The 24,843-nt window shown below is 41.9% G+C and overlaps 1 protein-coding gene across 1 annotated transcript in view; it reads right to left on the bottom strand.

The window, feature by feature from the left end:
* The window catches only part of LOC146961325 (exostosin-1), a 264,970-nt gene that overhangs the window by 186,034 nt on the left and 54,093 nt on the right, over positions 1-24,843 (bottom strand). The window lies entirely within an intron of this gene.

Consider the following 24,843-nt stretch of genomic DNA (forward strand, 5'->3'; position numbering starts at 1 on the left):
AAGCATAAAAATAGGGCTGCACGATAACTATCGGTACCAATATCGGCCGAAAATTATGGGCAAAAAAAGACAGATAAGTCCAATAATGATTTTTTTTTTCCTACTGATTACTAGAGCCAATTATAATCAGCCAGCATTGCCTTGATTTTGCTGTTTTTTAGTCTGTTTTCAGTGCGTCTGAAAGAGTCATAACTGTTTTTGTTTTTGTTGTGAGGGATGTCAGTTATATTATTTTTTTCAGAGGCAGAGCTGTAATGTTAAACTCATATTTACTCACTGCATCTTATCCTTTCTTAACCTCAGGTGTGTGTATAAACTATTAAAAAGGTCTTCAGTAATCTGTATTGCATCCGTTACGAGAAGCAGTAAGTTATCAGTGGGGGAAAAAAAGTTGCCGTAAATCCCCAATCAAAAACACCGAAAACCTTTGAAATATCTTTGCTGCAAATCACAATACAGAATTCCATCCTTACAGTGGTTTATTGAACCAGGATACGTCTCTTTCCTACACAGGACACCTTCAAGACCTAATCTGTCATATCATGGAAAATACACTGGTCTTTACTTGTACAGAATAAGCCTGTGGAAAACCTTCCAATACCCGACATACCATGGATCCATAAATCTTTAAACAGAGATCCTATCCCAAAGGGAACCAAGCAAATTCAAAGAAATACAAATAGATCCAAGAATATTAAGACCCAATCCAAAAAACACACCGAAACCGGTTGTTTAGTGTAGGAATAAAGTTACACTTACAAAGTTACAAACTGACTCAGAAAATCAGGACTGAACATTTTAAATGATGACTTCATGGACACTGCAAGACGGGCTCAGTGCTAATACTCCATTCTCCATCATATCCACATATGACCATGTCCCACAGGTCATGTGTCTGGTAAAAGCTGCATTTCACTGATCAAAACAGTTCCTCAACCATCCATTAATGTCAAAGCACAATGTTTTACACTCCTTCTAGTTCGCTGTATATTCACCTACAGGCTGAGATAAATAAAAGAGACAACTGACAGATAATAAGCACACCAAGTTTCTGACCTATAGCAGGCAACGAGTGGAGAAAACTGAGTTTAACACGTAATTAACAGAGGCTGTCTGAGATCAGAGCTGTTTGGACTCCCTCAGCTTTAGACATATTGACACACAGACCTGGAACCTGTAGGAATAGACCTGGACCCTGCCCAACCCAATTAGCCTGAACAAAAAAAAAAACCTAATACTGAATATTTATACCCGGCGGCTGCAGCGAGTGGAATCTCTGAACTTATAGGAGGCCACTTAAGCGACCCAGACGTTTGGTGAAATGAAACCAAGAGGGGAGACGCCACTTCTCATTTTCACTCCTGCTCCCGAATCACCTGCCGCCAATGTCACTAAAAGAAAATCCCATCACTGTCGAGGAAATAAGGGGTCAGAGAAGACGATCAGAGGTGCTGCTGATAGCTATCATGTGACAGTTTTCATATCTCCTCCTCGGCGGTGAAGTGGCAGCAGGAGGGTCAGGGATATCGAACAGACAGGTTGCCAGAAGTTTGGCTTTAGAGGATTCCCTGGGATCTGGACTTGGCTCTTGTCAACGAGCCTATTTATAGCCATCCCAAGTTTCCTGTGATACTAATCTCCGCCCGGTCTGTGAAAATCAAACCCGCTTGACCTTTTTCCAATTCTTGTCGTACTCCACACAGTGAAGCACGGGGGATCTTTGCCAGTTAAAGGGGGATTGGGTTGATAAATAACAATGGATCCCGGCCTGTTGTCAGATTGATTCTCTTTATTCACTGTCAGTTCACTTTCTTTTTTTCAGGTTTATCCTCCTACAAGCTAGAGCTGGGCAATAAATCGGTTTAACTGATTTATTTGAATTTATTCTTCAGAAAGATGTTTGATTCTAGTGGTCATCACTTCCCTCATACTGGCCCTCATTTATCAAACTTGCGCAGGATCTGGTGTAGATTCTGGTGTAAATATCAGTGTACGCCAAGTGTCACGTGTGATTTACTAAAAGTGTGTACGCTGCTGATTTCGGCGTAGAACCGGCGTGGTGTTGATAAATCCGGCGGCTGAAAACGAGCGTAATTTAAATGTCACGCCCCGATATATTCCTGCTTTAGAGGCGTCGCCCTGCCCCTTTTACGCCATGGAGACACGGAAGACGGCCAAGAAGAGGGACTTTACTGACGTTACCGCGTTGAACAGGGAGAGGGCGGCAACATTAAATATCTGGACATTGATAGATTGATAGTTTTTGTGATTGATAAGCGTCATCCCGGTGGATGGAGGCTGCAGACGCACGTGTCACCGACCACGTCAGGAAACCCAGCGATCTCATGAAATGCTCCTGCAGTTTACTAAACACAAGTGATTGAGGAGAAATCACAGGCATATTACTGCTGCGAACGCGACTTTATGACCATCAGCACCGCTGGCATGGTTCGGCTGATGGAGGGATGTGAAACACCGGCCCGATGTCCCGCTGACAGGTCCCGGTGGCGGGGAAGAAAAAAAAAAACACTCCGCCGCCGAGATCAGCTGCACCTGGACAGGTAGCGGAGCCCCCCACCCCCCCCCCCCCCGCCCCCCTCCGGTGTCCAGCTGAGAGAGAGACTGAGGAGCCGTCCGGTCATGCTCTGGTGCAGGAGATGTTGGAAGTTTGTGTGTGTGATCTACAATAACAGGTCTGTCTGTCATTGACTGTTTCTGTTACACAGCTGATTAACGAGCATCTGTCACATCGTGGTTTTTAATTCATCTCAGTTGCTCAAAATAAAAGTCGAGTTAAATTTTCAACACGGACTTGGTTGTAGCGTTTCTCTTTTTTGGTTACTTTTTAACTTTTTATCAATATAAACAACAACAACATGTGGTCCACATGGCTGCGTTATTAGACTATGGTTTAATAATCATTCTGACACAGCAGCACTCCTTCCTGCATGTTCTACGCTGGTTCCAAATGTGCGTACACCTGGTCAGAGCTGGCGTGAGATTTGTGCGTACCGTACGCTCACGCTCAGATTAATAAATGCCGATCCTTGCGGTGAATTTGGTGTATGCCCATTTTTTTGGTGTACGCAAGTTTCATAAATGAGGGCCACTGAGAGTTTTCTTCAGACACGGGTTAAACATCAACAAAACATTACAAAACGTCTCCTCAGTCATCTGGAAGAGGTTCATGCAGTTTTAAAATCTCAAACCAATGTCCATGGTAAAAAAAAATCTGTGGGCAGCACGACTCATTTCCTCCAGCATCTCCAACAGAGGCAGCAGCTCAGAGGACGGCGAGAGGTTTGGGTTTCCCCCTAAAAATCAGGTATTTTCCTGCAGTATCGTGTATGAGAAGAAGAGCTCTCAGATGTGGTGTTGTTTCCCATCGCCAAAAGATATGGTGCTTGTATAAGCAGCTGTAAAGCCTGTCTGTTGTGGTTTGTTTTTAAGGAGTGGGGAAAAATCGATTAATATCAGTAAATACAGTGTGTTGTGAAAAAATCTTATTTTTAGGCAGCATATCGTCCCCAGTTCTATCACACAGTCTTAAATCTCTCAATAAAGGGAAGCTGTGAACGCCTGTGAAGCTCAGGAGTCAAAGTTACCCCCCGAAAGAATTATTTCATTTCATTATAGGATGCTTGAATACGGCTATGTCAATAAAAACCGAATTCAGATCACTATAAATGATTTTTTTTTAAAACCCATAATTAAAAAAACTAAATACAGTAATTGACAAAAACAAGATACCAAGCTCATAGAGAAGCCTCTGGACTTCATGTTTGGTCATTTCTGATTTGGCTCAGTGGAGCATATTCTCAGTACACTCAGTACCAGGTATTAGGAGTATTTCTGCCCTTGGTCCTTAGTAAGGTAGAAAATACTAGAAGTAGGACTGTTGAATTTCAAAATAAAAGTCCTAGCCACTGGAATTTAACTATAAAAACACACAAAACACTGGGGATATCATACACCTATACAAATTAGTTGGATTGTTTCACTCTGCATGGACTAAAAGTACTGGATTGATCAGCCCTCTTCATAACCCCCCCCCCCCCACACACACACACACACACACACACACACCCACGACCACCTCCACCCAAACACGGTACCCCTTCGAATTATGAGACGTTGCTGTCGTTGTTGTCGACGTAATTACAATCAACAGCTTCATTCAGGATATTTAGTCCTCCTTTGTTTACCAGCTCATTTACAGCAATCATTTTGAACTGAGATAAACTGATTATTATATGAGTTTCAGACACACACACACACACACACACACACACACACACACAGTTCGGAGTCTCTGTTACATTGAGTCAAAACTGTTGAACTGCTGAGTGAGAGATCACCGGTGTCATTACATCCAAATGATTTGCAGTAATGAGGACTCCAGCCCTTGGTGTTTTTCAGGGATTAATGTGTTTGTTAATGTGTGTATATGCATATCTGCAGAGATGCCTGCGGTTACTCTTTTTTTTTCTTGGTATGTGCGATATGTGTGTGTGTGTGTGTGCGTGTGTGTGTGTGTGTGTGTGTGTGTGTGTGTGTGTGTGTGTGTCCGTCTGGCCCTTTTCTAAAGGTTAATGAGTGGGGAGTCACCACATTGTAACACTGAGGTGTCTCTACCGCCCTGAGCTAATTGGGACACTCTTTAACTTTATGGTTAATGATGTCAGACACCACACTTGACATGGTGTGTGCGTGCGTGTGTGTGTGTGTGAACATTTGTGTTCACGCTGGGTGCCACGGTTCCTTTTAGCCTGCCTTGCAAGGTTAAATAAATGGAAGTCCAAAAAATATGTCTGAACCGTGGCGAGTAATAAAAAGACTGTTTCACATCCAGGAGGTGAAGGGAAGAAAAAACAAAAAAACACAACAAACAGAAGAATAAGATGATGCAATATAAAACAATCGCCCCTTCAAAGCACACTGGTTGAAGCTTTAATGGTCATATTTTCTTCAGACGGGAGCAGCTGGAGGTGCTTTTGTTTAGGATTGTATTACTGTATATTGAATTGTATTGTTTGTCTTCTCTGCAGCTGGAAAACACGATAGAAAGACCTCTGTATCTTCTTGTTTAGTAATATAAGTATCACCTGAAGCACTGCAGAGAGCGTAGCAACGCCTGCACTGATACAACATATTTGATTTTATAGAAATGACTTCAGATCAGATAATCAGAGCGAGGCGCCTCCAACAATACGAGATCAAAACCAAAATCTCGTAGCAGCATTAAAACCTAACCACACACTCCGCATTTACCGCGCACAGCTGTTTGACATGAAGCACCACTGTCAGTTATTATTTCACTGCCGTGCTCAGCCAGGCAGAGTTAACCAAGAGAAAGAAGCACAAGCAAACAGCGTGACTGGAATTAAAGATGGGAAACAAGAATACAACCGAAAAAAAAGACACGTTTTGACTTTTAAATCAGTAAAACCAGCAAGCACAGTGACTGAACGGCTTCAATCTGAACATACTGTAAGACCTTGTAGCGACACATTATGTAATGACGTCACATTGTGTAATATGTAATACTGTAATACTGTAATCTTTCACCTCATGATGTAATAATGCAATATGTAATAAACTTTGCCACATTTTGTAATAAGTTGTTACATAATGCACCAAATTATTACATTTTCTTTGTAAAAACTGATGCAATATGTAACCATTTATTACAAAATGTGGCGTTATTACATAATGAGGAGAAAATGTATTGCATTATTACATAATGCGGTGCTATTACATTATGCAGCGCTACAGATGTATGGAAAATGAAGCACATCCTGAGTTACTTCTGTATCCATTGTGTGTCATACGATATTAGATCAATTAACCGTCTTTTTTATTTGCTGTAACTCAGAAAGTCAGATTATTGTACTTTTCTAACAAACTAATCAGGAAAACTTAAATTATTAATAATGTGTGAGAGTTAGTCAACAACAGAGCAGGGTAAGGTCACTGTGACTGATCTAATGATGAGGAAGTGGAGTTGTTGCAGCAGTGAAGCATGAGAGGAAGAAGAGGAACGAAGAGAGTGGAGGAATTAAATACGAGCCAACTGATACAGCACCAGGACCTGTCAGGAGTGAATGAATGGACGAGGGTATGACAGACAGCTTTATACACCTCATTGCATTTGTACATTTGCTTGTGTGTGTGTGTGTGTGTGTGTGTGTGTGTCTAAGTGTGTGTGTGTGTGTGTGTGTGTGTGTGTGTGTGTGTGTGTGTGTGTGTGTGTGTGTGTAGCTGAATAATTGTCAGTGGTGCAGTGTGATTTACACCAGGCCTTTACGGTAAAGCACCATGAAGAACATTAGACAAATGACACTGAGACCGGAGAAGATTGATTATTGACAGATAGGCAAAGGACGGAGAGGGGGTGAAAGACGGTTATACACTTCCACACACACACACACACACAAATATGCAGTGAGGAACTATCACAGCTGAAACGATGTGTAACAGAAACTCATCCTAATGGCGTTGGAGCTGAGCCGGAGGAGCAGACGCTGTTAAATATGCGTAATGTTCAGTAAAGTCTGGTGTCTGGAGTCGCCGCTCTGGAGGGAAACAGACCCAGAATCAGAGCGAGCTCTCACACTTATAAAAAAGACATGGGGGGAAAATCCTACACTTTACTTCAGCTACGGTGAGAATGAAACTTTAATGGTCCCACTGGGGAAACTGGGTCAGTGCCACAGAGAAACGGTAACATGATACAAAAAAAAAAAAAAAAAAGGCTGATGGCATTTAGTCAAGAATAGAACCAATGGGGAGAAAGTGAAACCACACGTCTGCTGCTTTACAAAGTTTGTAGGTAATGTGTAATGTACCATGCAGTAAAATAAGACTAATAAATAAAACTATCAAATTCATCCAGTTCAGACATTTCTCCACAATTTAAATCTATTATATGAAAAATTACACGATATGAGAAAATTGTAAATTAACTTAACACTAAGATAAGAAGCAAAATCCAGATTAAAAACATTTCTCTTTTCATGTGCTCTTTTTTAAGAACTTTAAACTTCATCTATTTTCTTTTATTCTTCTTTTTTATTTTTCTTTGCTCTTGCTTTTAAATGTTTTAAATTGTTTGTTTTTATGCTGCTCTTTTTAAATGTTTTGTCTTTATGTAAAGCACATTGAGTTGCCTTGGTATGAAATGCGCTATATAAATAAAGATGCCTTGCAAAAATAAAATTGCAACTTAACCCAACATTGTGCCAGCTTTACAACTGTATAGTTTTTATGCTTTGTGTTATGTAAAAAGAAAAAATAAACATCTATGGGATAGATGTACAGTTTAGATAGATGGGATAGACAGTTTAGATAGATTAGATAGATGGAATTTAGAATTATCCTACAAATTTGTTTTATAGACGTTAACAGCTGGAAAAGATGGATCAATCAAAGTAAAAGTCATATAATGTTTTAGAAGCATGGAGCCAAATCCTGATAAGTGAGAACATCAACCAAATCAATCTTACATGATGAGCTAAATTTCTAAAAATTAAGATAAAAGGAGAAGGTTCACGCTCCGGTGACCAAGCTCAGCTGATTCAGGCTGTCGTTACACAACCTTAAGTTATACGTCTTTAAAAATAAACCTCCCAAAAAACTTCCATAAGTCGTACGGTCCTTCGGTTGGAAGTTATTAGTAGTAAATTAGCACATCAAGGATCTCATGAGGCAACGTGGAGACGTTACAAGTCTGCGGCTGCTCGAGTGCTCGCTCAGCTGTTTAACTCGTAGTTGTGTCGCTGCAGCACGACCCCAAACTGTCACAACTTTTTCTGCTGCATCTCTTACTCCGGGATGAAGTCACTAAAGTTACGGTTTTCAAGTGAAGCTGTAAGAGGGTGGAACATGAAACGGCTTCTGTTTCCTTAACACGCAGCTCTCCTCTTGACTGCTTGTTAAAGCAGCAGTGGTTCAGTCCACGAGGTCACGGTATGATCACGTCTGAAAAGTGACAACGTAGGCCAGGGGTGCCAAACATGTGGCCTGCGGGCCAAAACCGGCCTGGTCCAGTCTGGCCCTCAGGATAAATCTGCCCAGTGTGAAAAGAAGCAGAATATTGATGAAATTGCACAGATTTTTGTCAAGAAATTTCAGGTTGTTCATAATATGTTTTGTAAAAGGATAGTTCATTAACTGTACCCATCTTGAAGGGATAGTTCAACATTTTGGCAAATTGGCCCATTGCCATAATCTCTATAGTCATAGCAGTACGTTTGTTACCTTTAATTGTCGGTGCAAGCTGTTTTTAGAACGGCGGAGCAGAGCCGCAAGCTGCATCTCATAGCGTGGTGAATGTGCAGGTCACAACTTGTCCACCAGAGCGTTTTGGAGTTGTTGGATTGTGTATTTGATGAGTTTGATGAGGGAAACCAAGAAATCCCATTAGCCTCCGTAGCGTAGCTCTGAGCAGCTCGCGGCTCTGCTCTGCCGTTCTAAAAATAGCTTGCACCGACAATTTAAGGTAGCGAACCTACTCCTAAAACTATGGGGATTATGGCAATGGACCATTTCACCAAAATGTTGAACTATTACTACTACTAATACAAACTTATAAAAGTTATCATGCTATTGTTGTACTGGTCCGGCCGACTTGAGAGCATCGCTGTTTGCGGCCCCTGAACTAAAATGAGTTTGACGCCCCTGACCAATAGAAACCCTGATTCATTCATACATCATAAAATATCAACCACTTCTGTGAAACATCTTGAGCTGCTTAAGTGTTGTGTGAGGTCGCACTGGCCTTGACCTTTGACCTTGAATCCCAGTGTGAATAAATATGAAGGAGATTTCCTTTAAGAGCTCTCAAGATAAACTGCATTCAAAAGGCCAAAGCCGTATTGTGTGAATCACTGTGACCTTGACCTTCAGTTCAACAAATATCTGAAGAAATCCCCTCAAGGCTTTATTTAAATATCGCATTCACGGGAGTGGGCCTGACGGGAGGACGGACAACCATGGAAACATAAAGTCTCTGGCTCTGTCAGTCTCTGTCGCTGCTGAGACAGACATCTCACTAGTGGTGGTCATAAATGGAGGTTGTTCATTTGTCATGTTAGTGGTTTGGTTGTTATCACCTGACCTATAACTGTGTTATTGCAGTTATGTGGTTTGTGTCTTACAGTTTAATCTTCAAGCACAAGTTTAATTTGGTTTAGCAGCCGAGACAATAGATTCAGAGCATTTATCCGTCATCCAGTATGAAGAGGACACATCTCTAAATGAAGTTCTAAGTCACTCAGCATTAGTTGAGTAGCCAAGTTTTATTCATATTGGCCTAATAAAAGGGTTTGTTTTTAATCACATCAAACCAGCTTGCCTGTTGCAGCTTTTAAGAAGCCTAATCCTCTCTACATGACTGATGTTTTTATTTCAATTAGAAACGTGGGAACATTTCTTCCAGAGGCAACAAACAGCTTCCTGTCCTGCTACAATGAAATTCAACTGGTGAAACTTTCTTTGAGTCGTGACTCTTCCTCACACCATAGCGTCTTCGTCACAGCATAATCGCCCCCTTTTTTTTTAGAAAAATGAAGAATACAGAGGTTTGGAAGGTGACTCATGGATGTGTCGCATGTTGAATGGGAGTAAGAAATTAAGGATTTGCAGAGAGCAGTGACAGCAGTGAGTAACGTATAGAACAACGAGGAGAAACCCTTTTCTTTTGAACACAATAGTTTTTTGCCGGGATGTCACCAACCCTGGTTATTATACACTCAGAAAATGGAGGAGCTTCACTCGAAATGACGCTCATATGACACAAAAAGCACCGAGTGAGTGTGTGATAATTATTAGGATCGGAGCAGCATACAGTGCTGCAATTTGTTTTTTAAAGGGATAGTTCAACATTCTGGCAAATTGGCCCATTGCCATAATCCCTATAGTCATAGCAGTAGGTTCGTTACCTTTAATTGTCGGTGCAAGCATTTTTTAGAACGGCGGGGCAGAGCTGTGAGCTGCTCAGAGCTACTCTACGGAGGCTAATGGGATTTCTTGGTTTCCCTCATCAAACTCTTCAAATACACAATCCAACACAACTTGTCCACCAGAGCGTTTTGGAGTTGGCCTGCACATTCACCACGCTATGAGATAATAACAGAACGTTACCAGACGGAGTTGTTTTGGAGTTGTTGGATTGTGTATTTGATGAGTTTGAAATCACTCAGCAAAGAACTACATATCTTCAACTCATCACTGAGCTTCTTCCACATTTGTATTTTATATTAGTTCTCACTTTACACATTTTGGAAAATCAATAACCCTCTTAAATTATAGTTTCCTTTTCTTAATTTAAATAACTGAAGAATACAAACTGGAAGGCTGTCATTCTTTACTCGAAAAATGATTTCCATTGTTTTTAGGAACACAATATCTAAAGATTTTAATGCATAAAAAACTTTTTTATAAAGATTTGTGTGGTAGAATAAAATACATCCAGACACGGCTGGTGCAGTGGTAAATGCAGTTGTTAAGCAGGTGCTGTCTGCAATTCAACAAACAGCAGCGGCAGGAAGGGAAGAGACAGCGTTCGTTCTTTAGGAAAGCCCTAAGGGGGCTGCTGAGAATAGCCAGAGGCCAGCATCTCTCTGACACACACACACACGCACACACACACACACACAATCCAAAGAGCGGACTTGAATGTACACTCGGATCCAGTCGCACTGGGATTCATACTGCTGTGGTCACTTTGTTGTTCTTAAAGGCATCGTTGACTCCTCTGGCCTGCAGCAAAAGAGAGGCCATGACCAAAACCTTGATCTGTGGCAAAACCGCCCAAAGGCAAGACCACACACACACACACACACACACACACACACACACACACACGCCATCATCAACAACAGCAACAACAACAACACAAGAGAGCCTCTGCCTCAGTGTGGAACCATGAAAAAGCTGTCCAACCGTCTGTAAACTTTTCACTTTCCACTGCCCTGAGTTCGCTCAGCCTTCAACCTTTTCCCCTGGACACACACACATACACACGTGCACACACACACAAACAAATACACAAATTGGCTGCACTCTTGACAGACACGTGCATGCACCCTTAACAGGAGCACAATGCTTGGTTGGCCATGCATTTCCTCTCACGCCCAGTTACACTCACTGTCAGTCAGTCAGACACAAGATGGAGCAGAGTTAGGGATTGACGGACGGCCCGGCCCAGTGGCTCAAAACCCAATATAGCAAAATACTAATTTTCAGATGGTGTGCAGGCAAAAAGGGAAGCAAGAAAACATCTGGACAAAGTCGCTTTAGAAGTCAACTGCAACTCGGGCTGGGCAATCAGAAATAACCACCGACATTTAGAGCCTCTAAGCCACGTAATCCTGCCCATGTCCATTATTTCGGTTTCACCACTTTAAGGGCCGCTGATTCATCTGATTCAAACCAACACAAGGATGATACATTGTTGCAATTTTTTAATTGGTCCGGTTTGCGTACACAAAGGCCAAACTGAAACAGTCCAAAAAATTGCAAACAAAAGTCACATGGCTGCAAATGTCATTCTGTTATTATTGGTCATACAGTTTAGGCAAGTAGAGTCACATCCCAGAAGACGACAAGCAGTAATGAGAGCCTACAGTACCACAACCTTTGTTCTTTTGCCATACAAGTGGGACCAGTTAATCGTGATTTTGCCATAATCGCCCAGCTCTAACTGCAACTAACTTTGTTTTCATCATCAATTAATCTGCCAAATCTTAATTAATCAATTGTTTAGTCAGAAACAGTGAAGAACCCTCAAATAACTTATTTTGTCGAAGCAAAAGTTAAAGACAAGACAGAAAACCATCACAACAGAGGCACCAACCATGAGTACAACATTCGCCTGCTGACCAACAACAATTCATTTCATCATCTACGAAATGTCAAAAGGGAAAACTTCCCAACACAGTTTCCCTAAGCCCATTATCATGTATGATTATGTATTTTTGCACAAACAAAAGCATAAAAACAGAACTAATCTTACAAGGATGTCAGAGAGAAGTGTTGGGATTTCATGCAAATTCTCATATTGAATCTGATACTTAGTTTGTGCTTTTAATAAAATCAGTTATCAAGATGATTCGTGATAGTGTTGGTTGTTATGACGGTTTTAAAGCAGTAAAATTTCACTCCCAGCATGCTCAGTCAGATGACTGGCACCTCCATGTGGTTTTTAGAGGCTGATTCCTCTCTCTCTCTCTCTGTGTGTACACGCACTCTCCCTCAGCTGGCTGACATGTCATCCCAGTCCTTGGCGACCCCATAAATGTCAGGTCATCTCAACGTCACTTCAACATCTACTCTGGTGCAAGGAGGACGTTTTCTCTGGCGAATCTGTCAGCTTTATAAGGCTGTTAAAATGATCAAAGTCGCTTTTAGAAACCTGGAAAGAGAGAGAAGATGGAGTGCAGACAGACATGTAGAAAGATAGAAGGACAGAGAGGAGAGGAGAGGAGAGGAGAGGAGAGGAGAGGAGAGGAGAGGAGAGGAGAGGAGAGGAGAGGAGAGGAGAGGATGGGTGGTGGGTAGAAACACAAAAGCAGACTGAGAGTTGAAGAGCCACAAAATGCACGAAGTCGGCACATTAGTCCTTTAAGAGTGTCATGACGAGGTTATGGAGTCAGGCCTTTGGCACCAGCTCCACTTTGTAGTGAATCTGAGCCTCACACTCAGAGTGATAATGAGCAAACATGATGTAATCTACAAGCCAAAGCTACTAATGCCAAAAAAAAACAAAAAAACACTGAGGAAGCTGGTGAACGAGCAGCTCCATGAATGAGAGAGCAACAGTTCAATGAACACACGCAGCAGTACGATGACTGATATTAATTAAACTAATTAACTGTTCAGTCAAGTTTTGGCCTCGATGCCCAAATTTTATACAAACCAATCACCAGCAAATTGCTCTGTAACACAGCATTTAAGAGCCGTATTCAGCCTGAGCAAGTGGCCGGGGGGGAAAAAAAAAAAGCTTATTGGTTGAGCAGCAGATGAAGAGTGGGCAGAAATGTATCACTGTGAATATGTTACATAAATCTGCCGTGCTTTGATATTTCAGATGTGTCACTTTTCAGCCTTTATCTTGATAATTGAGCAGACATCAGTTAAACAGAGTGACAATAGTGATTTTTCAAGCAAAAATGTCAAACATTTTCTGGCTGCAGCTTTTTTTTTTTTTTTTCTACTAAGTGAATATCTTTTGGTTTTGGACTGAAAATGAACATTTACCAGACTTAAATGATGCCTAATTACCAGGTATCTCTTTGATGAAGACCTTATCAAGATCTCTGCAATATGAATACCACCTGCTTTGTGTTATTATCGGGGTCAAGGCATTTGACCAGTTCACACAAACTCTAAAGACAGACAGCTTCACTACCAGTTGTCAGTGAACTGCACAATGATTACAGGTTGGGTTGAAACAAGAGTAGAGTAGAGCTGCCAGCATTTAGCCACTTTTTTTGCCCCAGATTTACTGCAGATTTAAAAGCTGAAGTGTGGTAGAAACTGTCCTTTAAAGGGATAGTTCAACATTTTGGCAAATTGGCCCATTGCCATAATCCCTATAGTCATAGCAGTAGGTTCGAATTTGATGAGGAAAACCAAGAAATCCCATTAGCCTCCGTAGCGTAGCTCTGAGAAGCTTGCGGCTCTGCTCCGCCGTTCTAAAAATAGCTTGCACTGACAATTAAAGGTAACGAACCTACTGCAAAAACTATAGGGATTATGGCAATGGACCAATTTGCCAAAATGTTGAACTATCCCTTTAAGGTACAACTTTTTTTTCTACTGGACCTCCATATATTGGCATAATGTGGATTTCCCCCATTTTACATTGACCCACTGAGATGTGTTCATATACAGCCAAATTATGCAACCACAACCTTGATAATATGAACATCTGTTTAGAAAAAGGCATGACAAATTTCTAGCTGCATCTGAACCAGGAATGTTGGTTTTAAAAATGGAAATACAATTAAGATTATTCTTTATAAATAGTAATTTTTGCTTTTTTTAAGTGCTACACTGATTAAATGTACCTGTGCAGCTCAAAATGTAACACAATCTAATCTTCTGTGATCTGATCCAATTAAACCAGTGTTTTTCACTGGAGATGAAGGGACACGGTCACCACAAAGTAGCAAGAGGAACAAGTAACAGAAAGAAGCGACTACAAGAGATCGAGATGACACCTGCTTTAATTATTTGCTCCTTCTGATGCTATCTACGTTATGTCCGAGTGATTAACTCACAGAGTTCAGACAGACCGGTCAATAAATTACGAGCTTCTGTCCTGACTGAGGTTCAAAAGGAGATACCATCCTGTCTTGCAGCACATTTCCAGGCCTCTATTTTTCATGGCGAACTTGTTGTGTCCTCTTTGATCTTGTTGTGCGAAAAAAAGGACTATCTGAGGATCACTGGTTTGAAAAGCATTGGTTGGATAGAAGTGGACAACATGTACATCATAGCCTATGGTACATACAAGATAAAACAGCATGTAAATGGCACAATCTATGAGCTACTCAACCAACTTAAAAGACCTCTGGTGGTCTCTTAGATTTAAAAGATGTTTTAAGTCAAATGAAGTTTGATAATGAGTCTTATTGTTATAAATCTGTGAGAAGGAACAAAGCAGCAGGTAAAATGTTTTTTCTGTTTCAACCGATGTAATCCAGAACATATGGTGACAACATCCTCTTGACTTGTACTACTAATGTACAGGTTGTTCCTCCCTGGGCACTTTCAGCTGTACACTGTACATGTCATTATATCTGTCAATCAAAATGTGAATTGAATTTATTATTAATGCTAATGTTTTTCAAACTGGTCATACCCCCATGCACTGCTCCCTGCTCCCTGCTCTCTGCCCCTGACTTCTCTGTCCTCATTTTGGACAGAGATAGCATTGTACTGTAATATTAATTCATTCCTGAGCAATACATAACCACAGGTCAATTAATAGCAAGAAAAAATAAATAAGAAATGAAAGAAAGTCCAATATTTTGAGAAGAAAATAATCTTATCACTATCAAATTGCCTAGAAGGCACAGAGCCCATGCTATTTCAGTTATGAATACAATAAATGATCTGCTACATATACAAAATGATGACAAATCTAATCTGTATGACAAACTGCAAACTGCATTTGTTGCTTTGATGTCCTCCTGTCTTTCTTTTTCTTTTTTTCTCCCCTTTTTTTTGGCAAGTCACTGAAGTTGGCTTTCTTGGACTTGAAAATCATCCAACGTGAGAGAAGCATGATGAATAGTGCAGGCTGCTGTCTCCCTTATTTACATTAGAAAGCTCAAGTGTTTAAGAATTAAATTGGTATTAATATCCAACAGTATGGCAGACCGAAAGTGGCATGTAGCTGTAAAACAAAGGCGATCCCCTCCTGGAAGAGCTTCTCTTGTCTCCTTTCCAGGGTTCAAGTAGCAGCAGGACTCCGTGTTACGCTTCCTCTCATTTGTATCCCTCCATAATCCTTCCCTCAGCTGTTGAGGCAAATAAATAGGGCTGTCAGGGAGGAAGAATAGGCAGGGGAGTGAAACTGTTCACTCTCAATGAGGAGAAACTGCCCATGGTAGTTCAAGCCAACTCTGATTTGCTGCTTCAGGTTTGTGGTTGTCAGTGTGAGAGAGAGAGACAGCTTGGTGGTAAAACCGCATCCATACGTACACATAGACACATATATATACAGCATTTACAGCTGGACAATCAACCACCAACAGTAAACATCAACAGAGAGCGGGCATCGGCCTAATATGCATAAACAAAGCCTCCACAAAAATCCTCTCAGTGAAATATGAATTATGAATTAACATGAATTATGGCCCTGCAGGACCGCGGTGTCTGCTCATTAATCAGTGTGTTTTCAACAGAGAGGGAGAAATACACCAAATTTCCACCGTGTTAATTCATAGAACAGGTAAAGGCACACGCACAAATATGCAGGAACATGAGTCTGTACAAATACAAACAATAAGAAAAATTACATTTGGAATCGGTGAAATAATTCAAATTAGTGTGTTGTGTTATTCTCCTTTTTTTAAATAATTGAAAATATTCACAACATAGGATTATAGCATTGAAGATATTTGAGTTCATGTGGGATTAATGGGCCTGTTGCCTCACAGCAAGAAGGTTCTGGGTGTGAATGTGACTGTTATGTTATATATTAGATATAGATATGTTTTGTTTGGCTGGGAAGATGCAGCCTTTTTAACACAATATGAGCTTGTTGCAGCTAAAGCCCATGGAAATTTAACAGTTACACAAAATAAAATATGCTTTACATATGGTTAGGCTTAGATGAGACTGGCACAAATTACCGAAATTAGGGAACAATCTTATTTATTGCTCTAAATACAGTAGTTGGTGTCCTGCATTAAAATGCGATAAAATGTGCATTATGTTCTGGTACACAATACAGAATAGGCTAAGATACCTAGTACATAATGGCAGGTTTAAGTACTGGTTTTAGATATTGCACCTAATCTTAACCACCTCAAATTTATCTTCAATGCTTTATTATTCATGATATATTGCTTACATGTAGCCAATATTTATATCAAACTGCAATTAATTAATGAAGCACTGATTGGTTTCTGCAGCTTGCACCTAATACATATAGGTACTCAAGGGCAACACAACGTATGTGCAATGTGAGCACTGAGAAAATCAATGGGGTCCCAAAGCTCAATTCAGCTCCCCTACCGCAGATTAATCTAAGAAAAGTGAGCTCGATCTTTTTGTTTAAACGTTGCCACTGACGATGTTTATCTGCATGAGTTTTTGGGTTGTTTTTTTTCCAGAGCCTGTCACCTGTGAGAGCCTCCAGTGAACTGAAAGACTGGAAGTGTAATTGACAGTGTCAGAAGGAGCGATCACAGCTGCTGTTAAACACATTTATTTTGGGCCTGAGACACAGTGAGAGATTCGCCGTCACAACCACTAATAAAGTTAAAACCTACCCAACGATCTTTAGAGAAGCTATTTTAACTGTCTCCTGTGATAATGAGAGAAGTGGCAACTGATCACAAGAACATAAACTAACAAGAAAACCAGGTCATTTCTAGAGGTTGATGTGGAAGTAAATGTGGAAGTAAATGTTTGGATATGGCATCACTCTCATCCTGACTGGCCGCCCACACGGACCAAACTGTTGCTGTGCAAATAATAACCTGCAGAATTTCTAACATTTGAATTAATAAAATAAATGTTTTGCAGCCGTATTTAAGAAACATCTAAAAAAAAAAAAAGCACTTGCTGCTTTAAACCCCGGCCCTGTTTCATGAGTCATGGGTCCTTTTTTGCCCTGACATACACTCTCAGACTTCCCTTTAGCTCCTCTCCTCAGGAGGATCCCTGCTGCTGTCTTAAGTGCTCTTCCATTACCCTCAGGTGAACTTCCCAAAATAGACCCTTCGAGCACCGAGAGGGGAGTCAACAATGATGTCAGCTGCAGGAGCTCCATTTTGCCCAGAATTCTTTGTGATCGTGAATCATTACCTGAACAACAACATGCTCCGGCACGACAAGCGGAAAGTGCAGAAGGGAAAAAAATAATCCGGAGCGCTCCGGAGAGCATGAAAATACAGCGAGTCCTCTGGAATCCCTGTGAGTCGTTGTTGTAGATGATGTGTGGCGTTATGAGCAGGTGCTGTGGGAGGAAGAGGAGGATGGGTGAGTGGGATCGTTGATAAAGTGAAGACGAGGTTAGTCACATCTACACCTCTGGTTAGTTTATTAAAAACACATGGACTTACAGCTTGTCTACACATGAACTGTGTCACCTGTGTTTTCTTTTTCAGTCGTCATATGATAGAACAGATACGGTACACTCTGCTGAGCTGTCCACACAACCCCATGACATCTCGCTATTTATTTGTGCCGTTTGCCCATAAATGTGACCCCAAGAGTCGCTTTATGCTTCAGGTTTATTTTTCCTGCACTTTACATGCATCGCCACGGTGATTGTGTTCTGGCCTCTGAGCCTCCTGTGTGCAGACACACAAGACAACAGAGCTGCTGCTGCTGCTGCTGCTGCGCTAGTACTGTTCTCATGCAGACAGTAGTGAAGGACAGTGGTGTGGACGATGCCAGGAGGCTTTAGACAGGCAAATATCTCCAATACCTCAATTCTTCTCTCGACCTTCTTGACACCTGGTATTGGTGCAGTCTGTGTGTGAATATTCACTCCACCCTCACCCCTTTTCCACGAAGCTTGTTGCTAGTTCGGTGCTTAACTGGTTCAACTCTGGTGCCTCTAGGGTGACAAGGTCCCAATAAGCCTAAAGGGGTATGTTTGTGAGGGACAAAGTGGCTAGCTGTTGCTATCGCGGAGACGGGAGCGTGCCTATGTTCCCTCAGCCCTATGTTCCCTCTGGACTCTCTCTACCTATCTGGACTCTGTCTATCTGGCCTGTCTAGCCTCTACCTGGTCTTTTTACTAAACTTAACCAACTCCTTTCTTCATTGCCTAAACCCAACCAATGGTGGGACCAAAGGGCTGTGGGAATAGGGCCTAATTTTCAGTGACAACAAAAGTTAGAAATGAGGGAACATAGGGCTGAGGGAACATAGGGCCTAATTTTCAGTGACGACAAAAGTTAGAAATGAGGGAACATAGGGCTGAGGGAACATAGGGCTGTGGGAACATAGGGATGACCCCGCGGAGACAGGGTTTGTAGTCGTATTGAGCAATTTGTTAGCCACCGCCTTTGTTAGCGACACGTAAAAGCTTCAACATTCACAAGTAGGGTATTTACTGACTTGTTTTATGTCGTAGAACAAAACCTTAAACTCGCTTGAGCTTTTGAAAACCACAGACCTTATTTGAGGTATTTTTAAAAAATCCCATTCAAAAAACGTATTGACTTTTGGACGACGGAACCGGAAGTGCTAAAAATGTTCTACTGTATAAACAGAGCCCAGAATGCGGGCATATCTTGCCTGCACTTAAGCTGTGTTCACACCGGACCTTTTGTTTTTCTCACTGGCGACGAGTTTACATGTTAAGTCAATGCAAACGAGCGATTGAATGTTTAATCGCTCAGGCGAAAAATCGCTGTGGCTCCGAGCGACATCGCCCGAGCAATTTTTCGCTCTGTCGCTCAAGATGAGAAATCCCAACTCTCCGGCCGTCAGTCGCTCGTCGCTCATCGCTGATTGGCTGCCGTAATCCCGGTGGTGCCGGTGTAAACAGAGACACATGGCAGTGGGCATGACTCCATCGAAGCGAAAATGCGCGTCTGTGACAAATTGACGAGCGAATGCAGCTGAGCGACGGAGCGATTTTTTTGGAGCGATACGAGCGAGAGTGACAAAAATAAAAGGTCCGGTGTGAACGCAACTTTAGAACCGGTTCTTAGCTCTGGCTCAGCAAGGAGTTGGTGCTTAGAACCAGTTAAGAACCAAGAACAGGTTCTTAGACGGTGGAAAAGCAAAGAACCGGTGCTCGTTAGCCACTGGCCTACTGTAACTAGGCAGGGGCCCCTGAGGTCTGCTAATTCAAAACCCATGAGCAAATCTGACAATAGCTACACGCAGCAGGAATGTCGTCTGGCGTCGTCGTCTCTGAACACAAGGCGATCACAGCGCGGTCTGTTCTCATCTGGTTCCCTAACGACGTCGTCCCTCTCCATCTTCAAGAGTCACTTGATAACTCGTTTCTTCTGAGAACATTTCTTCTTGAACACGGCTGACAAGCACTTCGCCAACACAAATTAAATAGATGTCGTACAGTCTTCTGCTGCGCCGAAGCCTCAGTGATGACTCTCAGTTGTAAATTACTTTGGATAAAATGTGTCTGTCAAATGAGAAAATGCAAAAGTAGAAGGCTGGTAGATGAAGTAACTCGTCTTCTCTTGTAGAAATAGATTCAAAAATTAATTGGACTCCCAAGTCCTGCTGTCTATTGAGTTAACTTGGATCTCCACATCTGATCACAATGAAGGTAGATACTGTATGAAAAAAGACAAGAAACCTTATTAAAAACAGACGTGAATGTCAATGCTCGTGCAGAAACAAGGGAAAATACAAAATAAGATTCTAAATTTAAAGCTCAGTTTGGGCCGAAACCATGAAAATAATCCAAATTTATTCATTTTTATTCTAACATTGTCAACACTGTCCATCGCTCCTATTTCTATGCTATTAGATTACAATGCAATGCAATACAATAAATCTTTATTATGCACCGTGGTGGCTTCTGCACCATAATGTTGGAAGGATGTTGTTGTGATCTATATATCATCAGTAAACAACGGCTGTAGATACAGGATGTGTATCTAATTTATCTGTGTAGCTGGTTCACCCTCCCTCGTAGCGGCTGAATCTGAGTCTTTGCTCGCTCCATTTCTCCTCCTATGACTGTGAACATCCCTCACAACAGATGCAGCAGCAGGTACCTGCAGACTCTACACACAACGCCCCGGCTCCATGTGGTATATAGGTAGGCTACAGAGATGGATGGAGAGAACACGGGATGAAGGGATGAAGAAGAACCGGGGGAAGAGAGAGGTGAGAGGTGGACGGAGAGAGGAGAGAGAGCGTTAAAGGTGGATGAAGGGGGGGAGGACAGGCAGAGGGAGGTGTGTGGGGGCTGACAGCACTGCCTGTACCGCTGCTGCAAGCCGTAATAGGCTCACATCGCAGCTCTGCCATCTTCACCACGTCTCCTCGCGTCTATCCCGACTGTCTCCGTGCCTGTCGCTCCTCATCACAGACGGAGAGAGAGTAAAAGAAACAGAGGCAGCGAAGGAGTGAAGTGGAGAGAGAGAGAGAAAGAGAGAGAGAGAGAGAGAGAGAGAGAGAGAGAGAGCAGTTAGGGTTGGCTAAAGAAAGATAACAAAAGGTGAAGTGGATGGTTTGCTGAACCAGGGGCTGCATTTAAAGAGATCAAAGTGGTTTGTTCTGTGCTCAGCATGTAAAATATTAAAGGTCCAACATCCTGTAGGTTTAAGACAAGACACTAAAAATACAAAGAGAGAAAAAAAAACATCAAAAAGGACCATGCTGATAGTTTGATGCCCTAACATGGCATCGATTTGTATCAGGAACATTTAATCTGGTTTGGAAGGATTCATTTCTAATACTAAGAAGCTAATTGACTTGGTCTGTGCTGACATAAACACACAGTCACACACAAATGTAATGGAAATGCAATAATCCATGAAGCAATAATCCATCAACATAGGACCAAGTTTCAGTTTAAACATCTTAAACTGATAGAAACTGTACGACTCTTGTTTACTCACAACAACCAATGTTCGCCTAAAGAGTAACATCATTGAGCGTTTGATCCGACTGACCTGTTCATGATAGATTTCTTGGTTAAGGAAGTTCATCTGTACATCTATGATGCAAAATCACAAGTTGAGCTTCTTTCTATTTTGTTTAAATTGTTTACTTCTCTGTGGTATTTTGTTCTCATTTCATTTAGTAAAGTTAAGACTGAGGAGGAAACAGAAGTCTTGGAGCTTGTGAGTTTGCTATTTGTCAAAGCTCACTGGCTAATAAGAAAATGAGTTTTCACAACTGATTTTAAAAAAGCAAAGAAATAGTTTAAAGGATAGTTTAACATTTTGGCAAATTGGCCCATTGCCATAATCCCTATAGTTTTAGTAGTAGGTTTGTTACCTTTAATTGTCGGTGCAAGCTATTTTTAGAATGGCGGAGCAGAGCCGCGAGCTGCTCAGAGCTACGCTACGGAGACTCATGGGATTTCTTGGTTTCCCTCATCAAACTCATCAAATACACAATCCAACAACTCCACAACGCTCCGGTGGACAAGTTGTGACCTGCACATTCACCACGCTATGAGATAATAACAGAACGTTAGGAGAGTTGTTTTCGAGGTAAATACAGAGACTGCTTGATGAAAAACTGTCTCCCAGTTGAATAAGACACAACAAAGCAAACTCATATAACCCAGAGGTTATAAACCATCTCACATCAACAGACCAGAGACCAAAGTTTTTTGGCCAAATACGTGTAGTTGAACTAAAGTAATGACACTAGCAGCAGCATCTTCAGGAGGGTCATGTGGCTTTTTTCAATGGTCATGTTGTGTGTGTTTTTCTTTCTGGTGAGGCCAAAAAAAAAAACCAACAACAAAAAACCCCCAACAAGAATAACGCTGAGGGAGCAAGAGCAAGAGAAAATCAATTCAGTGCCCCCAACAGGGAGCCATGAAGAAGCCAAGCCTCCAGATAGATGCTCGGTGTGAATGAACCGACATCGGCGGCGGCAGAAAAGGAGCAGCGAGTCTGACAGCTTAAACAGACTGGCCCAATATGAGACAGCAATTACACAAGGTCAGCTGACACACCAGCAGACTGTCTGCACAGAGCTGCTGTAATAAACATCACTCCATAAGGACTCTGTGGCGACATAATTTGACTTAAAAGGCTAGTTTTTATTTTATTGTATTATCTTTAAAAATAAATATTCACTTTGCTCTCAGCTGCTGTGTAAATAAATGAATGCTCTGGTGCGATTTGGGGAAAAGTTTGTGGAAAATAAAAAGTCTCAGGTGCTGTGTTGTCACTTTCTGTGGTCGGGACACTTCTTTTTTACTTCAAGCTGAGGGGTTAGGGCCATGATTAACACCCATGAGGGAAATAGTTCATGTTGCAATTTATGTAGCGCATTGTGTCGAGGACATCTTTACATCGTGAGGCATGTATCCGGAACAGCTCCTTCCCCTGAGCTGGCTGTGGGCGTTCAGTCATTCAGACAGCCCGGCTGTAAAGACGCTGCTGACAAGCACAGTTTCAAATAAAATTGCTCTTGGCACTAACAACTTTATCTGGATGTTTTTGCCCTTTGGATATACTCCAAACCAAAATGCCTCAGTTACTGTCACCATCTGTCAGCTCTTCAACGCTGAGATTTATTCCACTGACAGACAGTCAAACCGGGCAAGGCCAGACTCTGAATCCCCTCAGATGACGACAGCCGAGGACTGGGAGAGGGTGACAGTTTAATCAGCAGCACTAAAGATGTTGGTGGAGCTCTTTGTCTCCATCCAATACAAACTCTCTCATGGAGATCCTCATCTCTCCCTCCCTCCCTTCCTCTTTTTCTGGCATTTTCCACACATCTCAATCCAATCTCTGCCTTTGCTCTGTTGTTAAGATTTCTCAAGATCATGGACCAGTGCAGGAAATAGAAAAATGAAAATAAAAGCAAAGTCCATTGTTTATTTTTGGTTCAGTCTGTTTTTATACACTCAAATCCATAAACAGTAAAAGTCTGAGTCCTTTCATTGAATCCCTAATGTTCAAGTGTTCAAAACTCCCAACACCTTTGAGTTGGTAAACCTCAGGTCTGACACGGGTCTCAAGTCCCTGATGTTCAAGTCAATAACCTGAGTCAAGTCTTAAATCCAGAGCCTACAAGTCAATAAACCTGAAGTCTGAGTCTAGTCTTGAAACCTCAAGTGTTCAAGTCCCAGTTGCCAAAGGGAAGTCCAAGATGAATCCACACAAACTGGATTCAAGCCTGAGACATTAATATAAGTTTGAGTCTTGTGAGAGTTGATGTGCTCCAAGGCTCCACCAGTTCATTTACTCCAATCAAAAACAAGAAACATCAGACTCCTCATCTCCAACATTCAAGTTCAAAGACAGTCAGTCCTCAGGTCCCAGCCTGGGTCCTGGACTTGAGTAGCTACAACAGCCAACTAAACAATCAATCAATCAATCAAGTTGATTTATAGAGCACATTTAAAAACAACCCAAGTTGACCAAAGTCACACAGTTAAAAATGAAAGAAATAAAACAAAGAAGTAGGTACAGAGCAAAAACAGCAACCAACAAAAGATCAAAGCAATATAATAAAGATGAGGATTTAAAAGCTAAAGTAAAAAGTTGAGTTTTTAGCCTGGATTTAAAAGAGTATATGAGTCCATCAAAACTGTTAATTTGTGTGTTTAGATTACTCACCTGTTTGAGAATCAGTCCATTGTTATGTATATCACAATATCAGTCCATTATTTCATTACTGTGGCCTTTTATCAGACAAGAGCTGTGTCCCAATTCAGGGGCTGCAGCCTTCGGAGGGTGGATTTGAAGGCCGATTACGTCACAGCGCTGCGCGAAGGCTGTCCCAATTCGTCTAAATTCGAAGGGTCCTCCAAATGCAGCCTCCAAATGCGTCCTCCTTTCCCCTGCATTCGGAGGATGCATCGCTACTATCCTTCGCGGCCTCCCGTATCCCAAGATGCTTTGCTGCACTGTTGTTGTTATTAGCAACCTAGCCGTTAGCTATCGAACGGAGCAGCTCTGTGCTGTAGCCATGGTAACCCGGCTCTGCGGCCGGCTCGGAGGTGTGGCTGCCCGCTGCTGAGCTCTGCTCTGCTCTGGCTGCACAGGTGAGGAGCGGAGGCAAAGCATCTTGTGTGTGACAACTTTTAATAAGAAAGCTATGAAAACACATTACTTGTGCTCTCTTTATTCTCTATTCAATAGCCTAGCCCCCTGGCTGCTGTTCAATGGTTTGTTTATTAGTATATTAATGATAACTGCCCTTGTATTGATTCTACTTATTTAAAAAAAAAAAAAAAAAAAAAAGTGAGGGGCGGAGGAGCGGTAGAGCTGTTGCAAGCGGCACTTTTAAATGTTTAACGTCCGGCCGTTGTTTACGTTACGCCGTTGTTTACGTTCGGATCAGGAAATGCACTGAAGGCTAGACCGTCCCATTTACCGACCGTTGATGCGGCCCCCGGAGGAGCCTCCGAAGCCGTTGCCTCCGGAGACCGCGTAGGCTGGGTCCTCCGAAGGCTGCAGCCCCTGAATTGGG

Source organism: Trachurus japonicus, chromosome 24, assembly GCF_045865225.1.
Source record: "Trachurus japonicus isolate A0001 chromosome 24, Traja_1.0".
NCBI classification, from domain to species: Eukaryota; Metazoa; Chordata; class Actinopteri; order Carangiformes; family Carangidae; genus Trachurus; species Trachurus japonicus.